At 42.8% G+C, this 10482-nt stretch overlaps 1 long non-coding RNA gene across 1 annotated transcript; it reads left to right on the top strand.

Moving 5' to 3' along the window:
- The first annotated feature begins 948 nt into the window (after window positions 1-948).
- LOC132013458 (uncharacterized) lies at window positions 949-8843 on the top strand. Its single transcript, XR_009403009.1, has 3 exons — window positions 949-1477; window positions 5286-5345; window positions 8646-8843. It is a non-coding gene; the product is annotated as an uncharacterized LOC132013458 (long non-coding RNA).
- Window positions 8844-10482: the final 1639 nt, after the last annotated feature.

Raw genomic sequence — 10482 nt, forward strand, 5'->3', positions numbered from 1 at the left:
TCATCACTGACCTCCATTGCCCATCTTCAACTCTGTGACATCTGTTATCAACACTGTAGCCACGATGGTCCAGGGAAACAGGGTCCAATGGGGTCACGGCCCTGCAATAGCTTTCTGTCACCCTACTGTCACCAACCTGAAGTCATATCCTAAACTGCCTCCTGTGGTCATGGGGCCTTCCTGCTGCTCCTAGACATACATGGTATGGTTCTGCCCCAGGGCCTTTGCATGTGCTTTCCTTTCCATTTAGAAGGGTATTGAAATTATATCACTCACCTTCTTTAGAACTTGACTCAAGCATCACCTTCCTAGTGAAGTCCCACCTGGTCCCTATGTGAATACCAAGCCCTGCTGCCACCTCCCCTTCAGCACCCAGCCCTGTCTCCTTTCTATTTCCAGAGAAATTATCACAGTCACCAGTTCATCTTGGCAAGGGAGAAATGGAAGCCTACTTGGATGATTTCACCTCTGACTCTCTCTGATTTCCCAGACCAGAGCCCTGGGGGAAAAGGTGATCAGAGCTCTTGCACAGCCAGGATGGCTGGGACAATGGGTCTCCCTATGGCACCCTGAAGACGATCAGGAAAATGAGCCATAAGAGGAATCGACTTGCACATGAAACCAAAACCAGACACCTTCCTCGATTCCAGGTGAGCACTTACACATCCTCCCCTTGCCTCATGTGCTCATTTGAGGAAGCTGAGCAGAGAAGCATCTCAGGGTCCAAATCTCCCTCTGGTCAAGGACCTGGGAAACAGATATTTCTCCTCCCTGCACCAGCCACCTATGATTGATGTCTGGTGTCCTCCTGTGCTGGGGCAGAATGGTGCAACTGTCACTGTTTCCTGGAATGTCATCACAAACAAGGCTTTGCTGGACAGATTTCAGGAAGTTACCACCACCACCACCAGCAGGAGCAGGCTGCCCAGGTTTAGTCTTTGTCTCGCACATCAGGTCCCATGTGAAACTAGAGCTTCAAGGAGAAGCCCTAGCCACATGGTATGCCATGTGGCCTTGGAAACTAATGGCAGGAGCTGGGATTTCAGTTGCAGATGAAAACTGGTCTCTTCCACACAGCACAGGAAGGGGCAGATTTCTCAGGGGTGTGGCTCTGGAGGAAATGCTTCTGCTGGCTGAATTCACAGACACCAGGCAGAGGACACCTGTGGTGCCTCATTGGAGGAAGCAAGGGGCACACTGGGCAAGAATCCATAATGTTGCCTGTGGGTTGTTCCCCACCAAGCCCCCTGCTAAGACAAGGGCCTGAGAATCCAATAGGAAGCAACTTTCATATCACATCTGCAGCAGGAGGGCTTGCCAGGGAGCAGAGCCCTGTCCCTGGAGCAAGCTGGCCTGTGCATCAAGAGCGATGGGCCACCGCCAGGACCTCTCAGTTCTCGCAGCCATCTGATCTGACTCCCCTGCTAGCAGGCTCACACCTGCTGACATGGGGACTCTGAGTTTTGGTGCAAAATTGGTGAGTACTTTCTCTCTTCTTCCTTTACTCTCATTTCAGGGGCTTTTCAAGGAGTGTTTTTAAGGAACACTTTCCTGTTGATTGCTCAGGCCATAGTCCTTTAGCCCATGGCTACTCTATAGGGAGGAGAAAGTATGCCTTTTGGCTGAAAGTTAGTACCCTGGCCAGAATGGTAATAAGACCCAGAGACTTGATGGCCTCTCTTTATTCCTGTTCTTATACAAAGTTGTCTGTCTTGGGCATGGGACAGGCACCTAAGTCACCAGGATGGCTGCCAATCTTAAGACTCTCATGTGAGGTTTCCTCCTGATTGATCTAATGTGATCCCCTCCACATCCCTGGTCTAGCCAGTTCTGGCCACGGGACCTCCACTGGGAGCCAGCTGAAACCAGGACCTGATTGAATTAAAACCTAACTGGGGACCATTTGTTAGGGAAGTTGGCTGTAAGGACCACGTGTGTAGGTGGACCATGTAGCTTAGGCCATGATGGATTTCAGTCTTTACTCTTTCTTGTCAGTGTCCTCTACTAACTACTTAGAGCTGCAAAATTCTGTAATTTCCCCTTGCCAAGCTTTTCTAGTATTTTCCATGGGTTAAAATGGCAAAACAGTATGCAGCCTTCAGGACAGACAACAGCACAACATGGTATTTTAGTCCATTCACCAGGCACCCATTGGCAGCCTAGGATGTAATGGGGTAGTGGAAGGGCACGCCAGCACCCCTCAGGGCCTTTTTTGGCAGGAATGCCTTCCTGGGGAAGGCAGGATCATGATATGATCAATGTGATCAATAGCGATGTCTTGTGTGAGGGATGCCTCCGGTTGCAGGCACACAGGGGAACCTCTGACATGTCCTGTATGGGACGCCACCCAGGAGTGGGGGTGGTGGTGGTGGATTTGGTAATGGACCTTCTTTCCTATTCTGGGAGCATGGCCTCAGTAGGCTTCTTTGGTTCCCAAGGACTCTACCATGGGGTGCCTTTTAACCCAGTGGAAACAAATTGCATTGTAAAACTTAGAAAAGGACTGAGCTCCTGTAACACTGAATGGCTTCAGTGGGATCTATCAGTTAGATCTCCTCTGCAGGAAATAGGGAGAATGGACCTGGGATACCTTCATTGCTCATACCTAGACCTTCATTGTTCTACAAGAGAACCCTGACCTAAGGGCCTGTTGTAAAAATATGTTTGCCCAAATGGGTCAGCTAGTTTACTCCCTCCTGACATAGTGGATAATCATCTAAATAGGCCTACTCCTAGTAAACCCAGGTTTCTGGAGGATACACAGGCCATTACTAGCAAAGGGACTTTGACTTTATCTCTCTATGTTCTTCCTAATAGATGTGAGGGCTTCTCCCTCACTCATTTCCCATGTCAATGGTTATAACTGGAGCCAACTGTAGTTAGTCTAACTTGAGACAGAGAGTTTAAGGAATATTCCCAAGCAGCTGCCAAAACTTCCTTTGTTTCACAGAAATTCCCTGTCTTCTCTGGCCCGATGTGGACTGCCTAACCCCTCACCTCTTGTTGGCAGAAAAACATGGCATCTGCTCCTCTGTTGAGCTGATGAGCTCTAAAACTGGGAACACTTCCTCTGCCTTCTGGAAGCATTTTGTTTCTTCTGTTCTCCCCTTTCTCCTGTCTCTGTACCAACTTGGGTGCGGCCTGCATAACTGGCCTCTAGACTATCCTCAGTGCTTCCTGCACCATGGCTCCTTCTCTTTTCACTATCAAGGAGCAAGAAGAGCACCCTCTGGACCTAACACCCCACCCCCTACTCCAGATATCCCCACCTGAGTCTCAGGTAAACATTAAAAGTACAGTGTACCCAGGTGGAAAGTAAATCAGTATTTGAACTAAGTTACGTCTGTTGGTTTAATTAAGATATGAGTTATCAGTTATTTTAAGTTATCAGCAGTAAACATGAAACGTCAATCAAAGTTTACTGAAGGTGAAATAAGCTCGTGTTATTTGTTAAAATCTGTTAGCAAAGAGATGACTAAACTGATGGTTAATTTTCTGTCTCAAAGTTTTAATGAGTAAGTGCTGATACAGCTTTCAAAGTCTTTGGTAACCTGAAAGTTTAAAGTTTTGCTTGGATAACAAATAAAATTAAATTTGTTGGACATCTAGATCTTTTCCAAATAGGATAAAGTGCTAAAGCATTGAGTATATGTGCTTTTGACTTCTTATTGCAAAGAAACTAAGAATATTTAAATCTGTTGGTAAACATGTTTTGCACTTAACTGATTCATAAATTTGCCATCTAATGAATTCTGCTGTAACAATTCACAATAGGTTTATATTTAGTCTTCACTAGAGATTAAGGTGTTTATAAGAGAACAAGATTCTGTAACTGTAACTAAGACTGATGGAAATAAGGGAAACAACTATGTATGTGGAAAAGTAGAAGATATATAAGAAAGATTTAAGGAATGGAAATGCATTTTATTGAAGGTAAAAAAAAAAAAGGTAATTTTGTCCTAAATGGGATGGTTGTTTGGAAGGAAATGGCTTGGGACAAAACCTGAATGCAAAGGAAAGTTGTAGAAAGTTTGTGAAGGGAAATCTTCAGAAAAGAAATTTTAGGTATGGTCAGGGCAAACTAAGATTGAAGTGAATTTTAAAAGACACTGGTACAAACTGTGTAAACCTGGTGATTCACAGACCTGTACCCCTGGGGATAAAAATATATTATATGTTTATAAAAAATTAAAAATAAAAAATAAAGACACTGGTACAGAAAGTCTGCTTTCTCCCTGTTCAAAAGAGACAGAGTTTTCTTAGATTAATTGATCTGCTGTTAAGAAGAAAATACAAATGTTTTTCTCTTTGTCTGCCAGAAAAATCAGTTTCTATGTTTTGTTTTATCAGATCTTTAATATCCCTAATCCTATTTAGGCATGTGCTTTAAAAGGTTTTAACAAAATTCCCCAAGATTTAAATCTTGAACAAAGTCTTGACTAATTAGGCTTGCTCGTTTGCTATGTTACATTCTGTTTCTAGCTGTTAAAGCGTTATGTGTCAGTGTGTCCCAGAAAAACTGAGTTTCCTTATCTATAGTATCATAGTAAACTCTTGTATCAGATCATTAGCAGTGTCCACTTCTGAGGGTTTTTTTTTTTTTTTTTTGTAATTTATAATTGTTCTAATTCTCTTGTAAAATTGAGTTTTATCTTCAAGGAGATTCCTATAAAGGACTTTCAGGACAAATACAGGTATTTGATATATTTAAATAAAATGGGTAAGAATTTCCAGAACTAACTAAAGCTGTATTCAAACTAAACCAGAATTAGAAAGATGGGACTAAATGAACTAAAAGATTATAGTGTTATATCTCTTATTTTAGACATTGCTGGCTCTCTAATGTTTGCTCTTCTAGACTAAGAAAACTTTTTAAGATATCTGTGACTTACAGAGATATAAAAATATTCATTTTTAAACAAATCAAAGCATTCAACTTTTCTGTCTATCTGAACCCTCTAAAACTCAAAAGGTCTCTTTCTACTCAAAAGTAGGCATTCTTTCCTCCATGGCAATCAGTCATTTACATAAGTTCAATAAGAATCTGTTCTCCTAGTAAGAGGACACCATTGGAAACACTGGTTATTTTACCAAGGCTTTGACTGGAATGTCATATTTCAGAAAGACATGCATAGACTCAGATATGACCAGACAGCTTTAAGGAACTAAGGTTGACTTTATGAAGCCTGGAGCCATAAAGCCCCTTGGAACTGTTGGCCTGATACCTTGCTTACAGTGTTCCTAGCAGCCTCACTAGGTGAGTAAGGAATGTCACTTCCTGGCAGGTGCAGGAACCTCAGGATACGTTGGGGACCTTTGGAAGAGGAATTCACCCAAACCGACAGGTATTGCAGGCATGTCTGATAGCAAGTATGTGGCTTAGATTCTGGCCTGGAGAAACTACTAAAAGTTCGACCTAGAGATTCCTTATAAGAAGTTCCAGCAAAACAGATTCTAAAAGATCTATATAATCACTCACTGTTCTTGCTGAGCTTATGTAAATAATTAGGCCAAGGTTGTTAAAACTGGACTTGTTTTTCAAGTAAATTAGTACTGATTTGGCTATCTCTGGAAATGAGGGTTATGAGGGAAATGAGAGAAAAATTATGTTTTAATAACACACCTCTATGGATATTAAATTCTAGATTTGATTGTCTTTAAATGTTTGTTGTTTACATAAGCTAGACAATTTGAGGTAAACTTTAGAAAAGTTTCACAATAGCTCATTTAGATGATCTTCTTGCTTTTTTATTCTGTGGGAATAATAGCAAGACCCCATGGCACATGATTAAATGACTGGAAAATAGGATTGATTCCCCAACAATTGTATAACTTAACTATCACCTTGACCATTGTACTTCTCTATAGAGCATAACTGTTCAGAGGTTATTAATCTTGCTTACTCTATTTGGACAGATTTAAGATGCCTCTGTTAAAAATACAAATGACAGTTGGTTTACTGATGACAATAGTTTTCATAAAAAGAATAAGAAAAGCTAGGTATGCCATAGTGTTCCCAAAGCACTTTGCAATTGCCAAAGCCTTAAAAATAAACATTAATACTGACTCCAAATATGCTTTTCTAGTCCTACATGTCCATGGAGCAATTTAGAAGGAAAGGAGACTATTATCAAGCCATAACTCCCTTGGTCCCTACAAAGTGACAATGGACTGCCTTTTATTACAAATTAAAAAGATAGCGCTCCAAAACTGAATAGCCCTTGATATCTTGACTACAGTTATAGAAACCCAAAATTGGAGGACTGTATCCCAACAGGCCCCAATGGTTATATGGCTCTGACTCATGTTCATGGGTTACCCCAGGCTGGATAGGCCACTGTACTCTGGTTTTGCCTGAAATCATGAATGCTTTATTAAAGCCATTACCACCCTGGCCAACCATCCCAAACTTAAAACAATGGTGAACTCATTCTGTGTCTCATTGGTATGACCAACTAATACCCATTTTTGTTTTCCCTTTGGGACTGGAGGGTGTTGTTTGGCACATAAAAGGTCTTAACAAGTACATGGTTCAAAACCTTAGTAATACATAAATAGCATTTTTCTATTAAATAACTAAAACACAAATGTATAAAGCAGCTTTACAAAATAGAATGGCTTTAGCTGTCCTAACAGCTGCACAGGGTGGCACATGTGCAATTATCAAAATAAAATGTTGTGTGTACATCCCAGATTATCACAAAAATGTCACTGGACTATAATACAATATATGAATACCCAGACTGGAACTCTTCAAAATCCTTCTTTCTCTCTCAGTGATTGGTTAAGTTCCTGGTTTAAAAGAGGACTGTGGTCAATGATTAAAGATCTCTTTTTTGGACTTCTCATTGTCTAGCCTTACTAATCTTAATGTGTTGCCTTGTTCAATATTTCTCTACTTAATGCTGAGACTCCGTGGCTACAATGACTTCATGTCGACAGATGATCCTTAGCACTCACAGAAACACTTCATTACTGTCAGTGTTGGATTCAGCTGACTCAGTCTTTTGTAATTCCCCTACACATTCCTCAACTGACCAACATTGACCTGTAGGTAGGGACAGCTCTATGCCCCTATTCAGCAGGAAGAAGTTACAAATGAAGAGACCTTCCACCCTCAACATCCCTAAAGATTTAAGGGTCAAAATTGTTCAGGGGGGAATGATGTGGGAAACAGAAGAAAATTTATTAAATTTATTAAATTATTAATATTATTAAATTATTAAATTTAATTAAATTATTAAATTAAAATATTAAATATTAAATTATTAAATTTCCTACTGACAAGCCCTTAAAACAGGCAGAGTGACTCTCCTCTAGGGACTCAACTATCCCCCACCTTAAGGCTTTGCTAAGGGCAAAGGGCAGTCCTAGAATGACTGACACCTACCCCCAACCAGATCCTACTTTAACAATTCCTTTGGAAACTTTATCTCTAAACCGCCAAGATAGTGTTGACAATCATTCCCAAGCATATGGCCCACTGATACACATCTAAAGGATCTCACGAAAAGGTTTTATTACTGGTAATGAATAAACTTTTCCCCAAAAAATAGCTAGCTCCTCAAGGTCTTAGAAACCTTGCTTCCAAAATTCCTTAGAGATTTATGCCATCCCTAACTCCCTCCCCAACTTGCAAGTATATAATTAGACCCCTCCTCACATCCCCGGGTCAGCAGCTCTTTCTGCCCATGGGTCCTGTCCCTCCCTGTGCTTTAAAAAACCACCATTTTCCACCAAAGATGTCTCAAGAATTCTATCTTGTCTGTTGGCTCCAAACTCTACATCATTGAACCTTATCAATATTCCAAGACTTCATCAAAACTACAGAGAAAATACAGCATGTCCCAATACCTAGATGATCCACTTAGTGAGACTAGAAAGTCAAGCTTCCCTTTAAATCATTTTGAACTTTTCCTCTGCCCTTATTGTAATTCTTTGGGTGAAAAGACTAATCAATTAAGAAACTTCACATTTGAAAAATGACAAGATATCATCCAAGTTTCTACTTGACTTTAAAAAACCACCTAACTCTAGATGCTGGCCACTCTACCACAACATAAGCCCAATGGAATAAACACTGTTAGACGAAGGAAAAAATTGTAAAGATTTTTCTTTCTTTATTAGACAGACAGAGATCACAAGGAGGCAGAGAGTCAGGCAGAGAGAGGGGGGGGGGAGGAGCAGGCTTCCCACTGTGCAGAGAGCCTGATGTGGGGCTCTATCCCAGACCCTGAGATCATGACCTGAGCCAAAGGCAGAGGCTTAACCCACTGAGCCACCTAGGCACCCCGAAGGAACAAATTCTATGTTAAAAACACACACAGAGTAAATCTCATCTTCCCCTTCTAATGAAAGTGATTGCCTAGGGAAAGGGATTTTACAAATACTTTCATAAGCCAGAAATGAACAGAGAAATTGGGATCCCCTGCCATGTGTTTTCCCTGCAGGGAAACTCAGGAGCTCTTGCACCCACTCTAGTTTGCTGACAGCTGCTTCAGTTTAACTTTCGGCTCCACTAGAGACAAGAGAAAAGCCCAGGAGGTATGGGGTTAAAGAGAAAATGTCCATCCTATCCTGACATGGGCATGACATTTCATTCAATGTACCTGTTGCTTTCTCTGAACGCGATGTTCTGTGACAAGCTGAAAGGCTGACTCAGATGCTGATGTTCAAAACTTCAAGTCTCTTGGAGCCAGAGTGGAGAAGTATTGTCAGGTGGGAATAAGAAGGCACCTCCGACATAAGAGGCCTGCATACCTGTTCCAGTTCCTGGGAGAAGTGAAGACACATGCTTGTTTCTTAAGTAGTGATTCGCTTCATTCTAAAGCCTACCAATGCCATTGTCCTTTTTGTAAAAGCAAAACTACTCTTCCAAATAAACACCTCAACTCATCTGTTCCTCATGCAACTTGAGTGGGGTTTGGTTTCCTCCAGCTTCCAGGCCCCCACTAGGAGGATGCTCCTGCAGGATCCTGACAGCCCATTACCACCATCCCGGGGGGACACAGGGCACAATGCTGACGCTGGGGGATGGCCCTGGGGCTTGTTAGTGTCAAACCTGTGCCTGGGGGGACATGAACCTGGAGGCCTGAGGGTCCTTCAGGTTTCTGACAGCCCATTACCACCAACCCCACAGACAGGGCACAAAATGCTGAAGCTGGGGAACTGCCCTGGGGCTTATTAGTGCCATACTTGTGTGTGTGGGGAATAGGGGACACCCTGCTGAACTTGGGGTGTTGCTCAGGACCCATTACCTGCACTGTGCCAGGGGAAAGGGGCACATCACTAAAGTTGGGGACTGTATGCTGTTTTTATATGCACTCTTTCTGGGGAACATGGGAGAACCCTGAAATGTCTGCAACCCATTCTACCAAAGCTTGGGGGAGCAGGTGCCCTGGAGTTCAGGGGTTTGGAGGAAAAGGCAAGTTGACGAACATTGGGCAGAAAAGACTTTCAAGGAAAAAGAAAACCCATCTGAGTCCCTACAATGAGCTCGCTTCATGCACCTTCAAGGACCTTATGCCTGGGACTCCCACCCCAGTGCACAGCCCGCTCTCATGGAGCCTGCACTTACACACACACCCCCAGAATCTGCCTCAGAATCTCTCCCAGGGTCTATTGCCTGCCCAACCTCTGCATCCTGGGGCAGCTCTGGGTCCACCCAAAGAGAGGTAGCTTCGCCCTCATGTGACGCATGGTCGTGGAGGGTTGTGCCCCGAGTCCACTGGATGCCATGCCTGCCTGTTCTGGGCGAACTCCCTGCTTTTGCAAGTAGTCCCAGATGTGCTGCCTTGCTCTAACACCTGGTTGGGTGGGGCAGGCATGGGCAGGTCATGGACAGGGCCTCTCCCAGACTTCCAATCCCTTTCGGGGACCCCTCTGACTGAAGACCACCCTCAGAGTCCTGCCCCTTCCCTTCCTGCACCAGCTCTGCCTGCAGAGATGTTCCTTGCTCCCGGCAAGGTCAACTGCTCTCAGACCTTCCCAGCCTTGGGCTTTAGGAAATGCAATGCCTCTCCCAAAATCCCACCCCACTTTACCCCTCCATTGACATCTTCTGCCCTCATAGAGATCCAGAAGTATATAATCTTACATCTCAGGCTGATTTTATGGATGTTTAGAGGGTTCTGATAGATATTTAGCTCACTTCAGGGGACCGGTTGAAACAAGGTCTTCCCACTTCTCTGCCTTTTGCCCTTGAATATGTCATTTAAATATAACTTTTCTTAAAGTGATTGTCTTTGGGACTTCATGTTGAAACTTGTGATGCCCGTCTGATAATCTAGGTCTTCCAGTTATTTTTCACACCCCTCAACCTTTTGTGATAATCCCTCATGTTCCAGCCAAAAAACTGCAAAAGGTGTTCTTTTCACAGCATATTTTTCCCTTTTGAATTTTGCCTTCTGCTGGAAGGTTCAGGGACAAATGATCCACTTTTTTTTCTTAGTATTTTATAAAAATGATGTAATTGTCTTTTTT

Source organism: Mustela nigripes, chromosome 1 (genome assembly GCF_022355385.1).
Source record: "Mustela nigripes isolate SB6536 chromosome 1, MUSNIG.SB6536, whole genome shotgun sequence".
NCBI lineage: Eukaryota > Metazoa > Chordata > Mammalia > Carnivora > Mustelidae > Mustela > Mustela nigripes.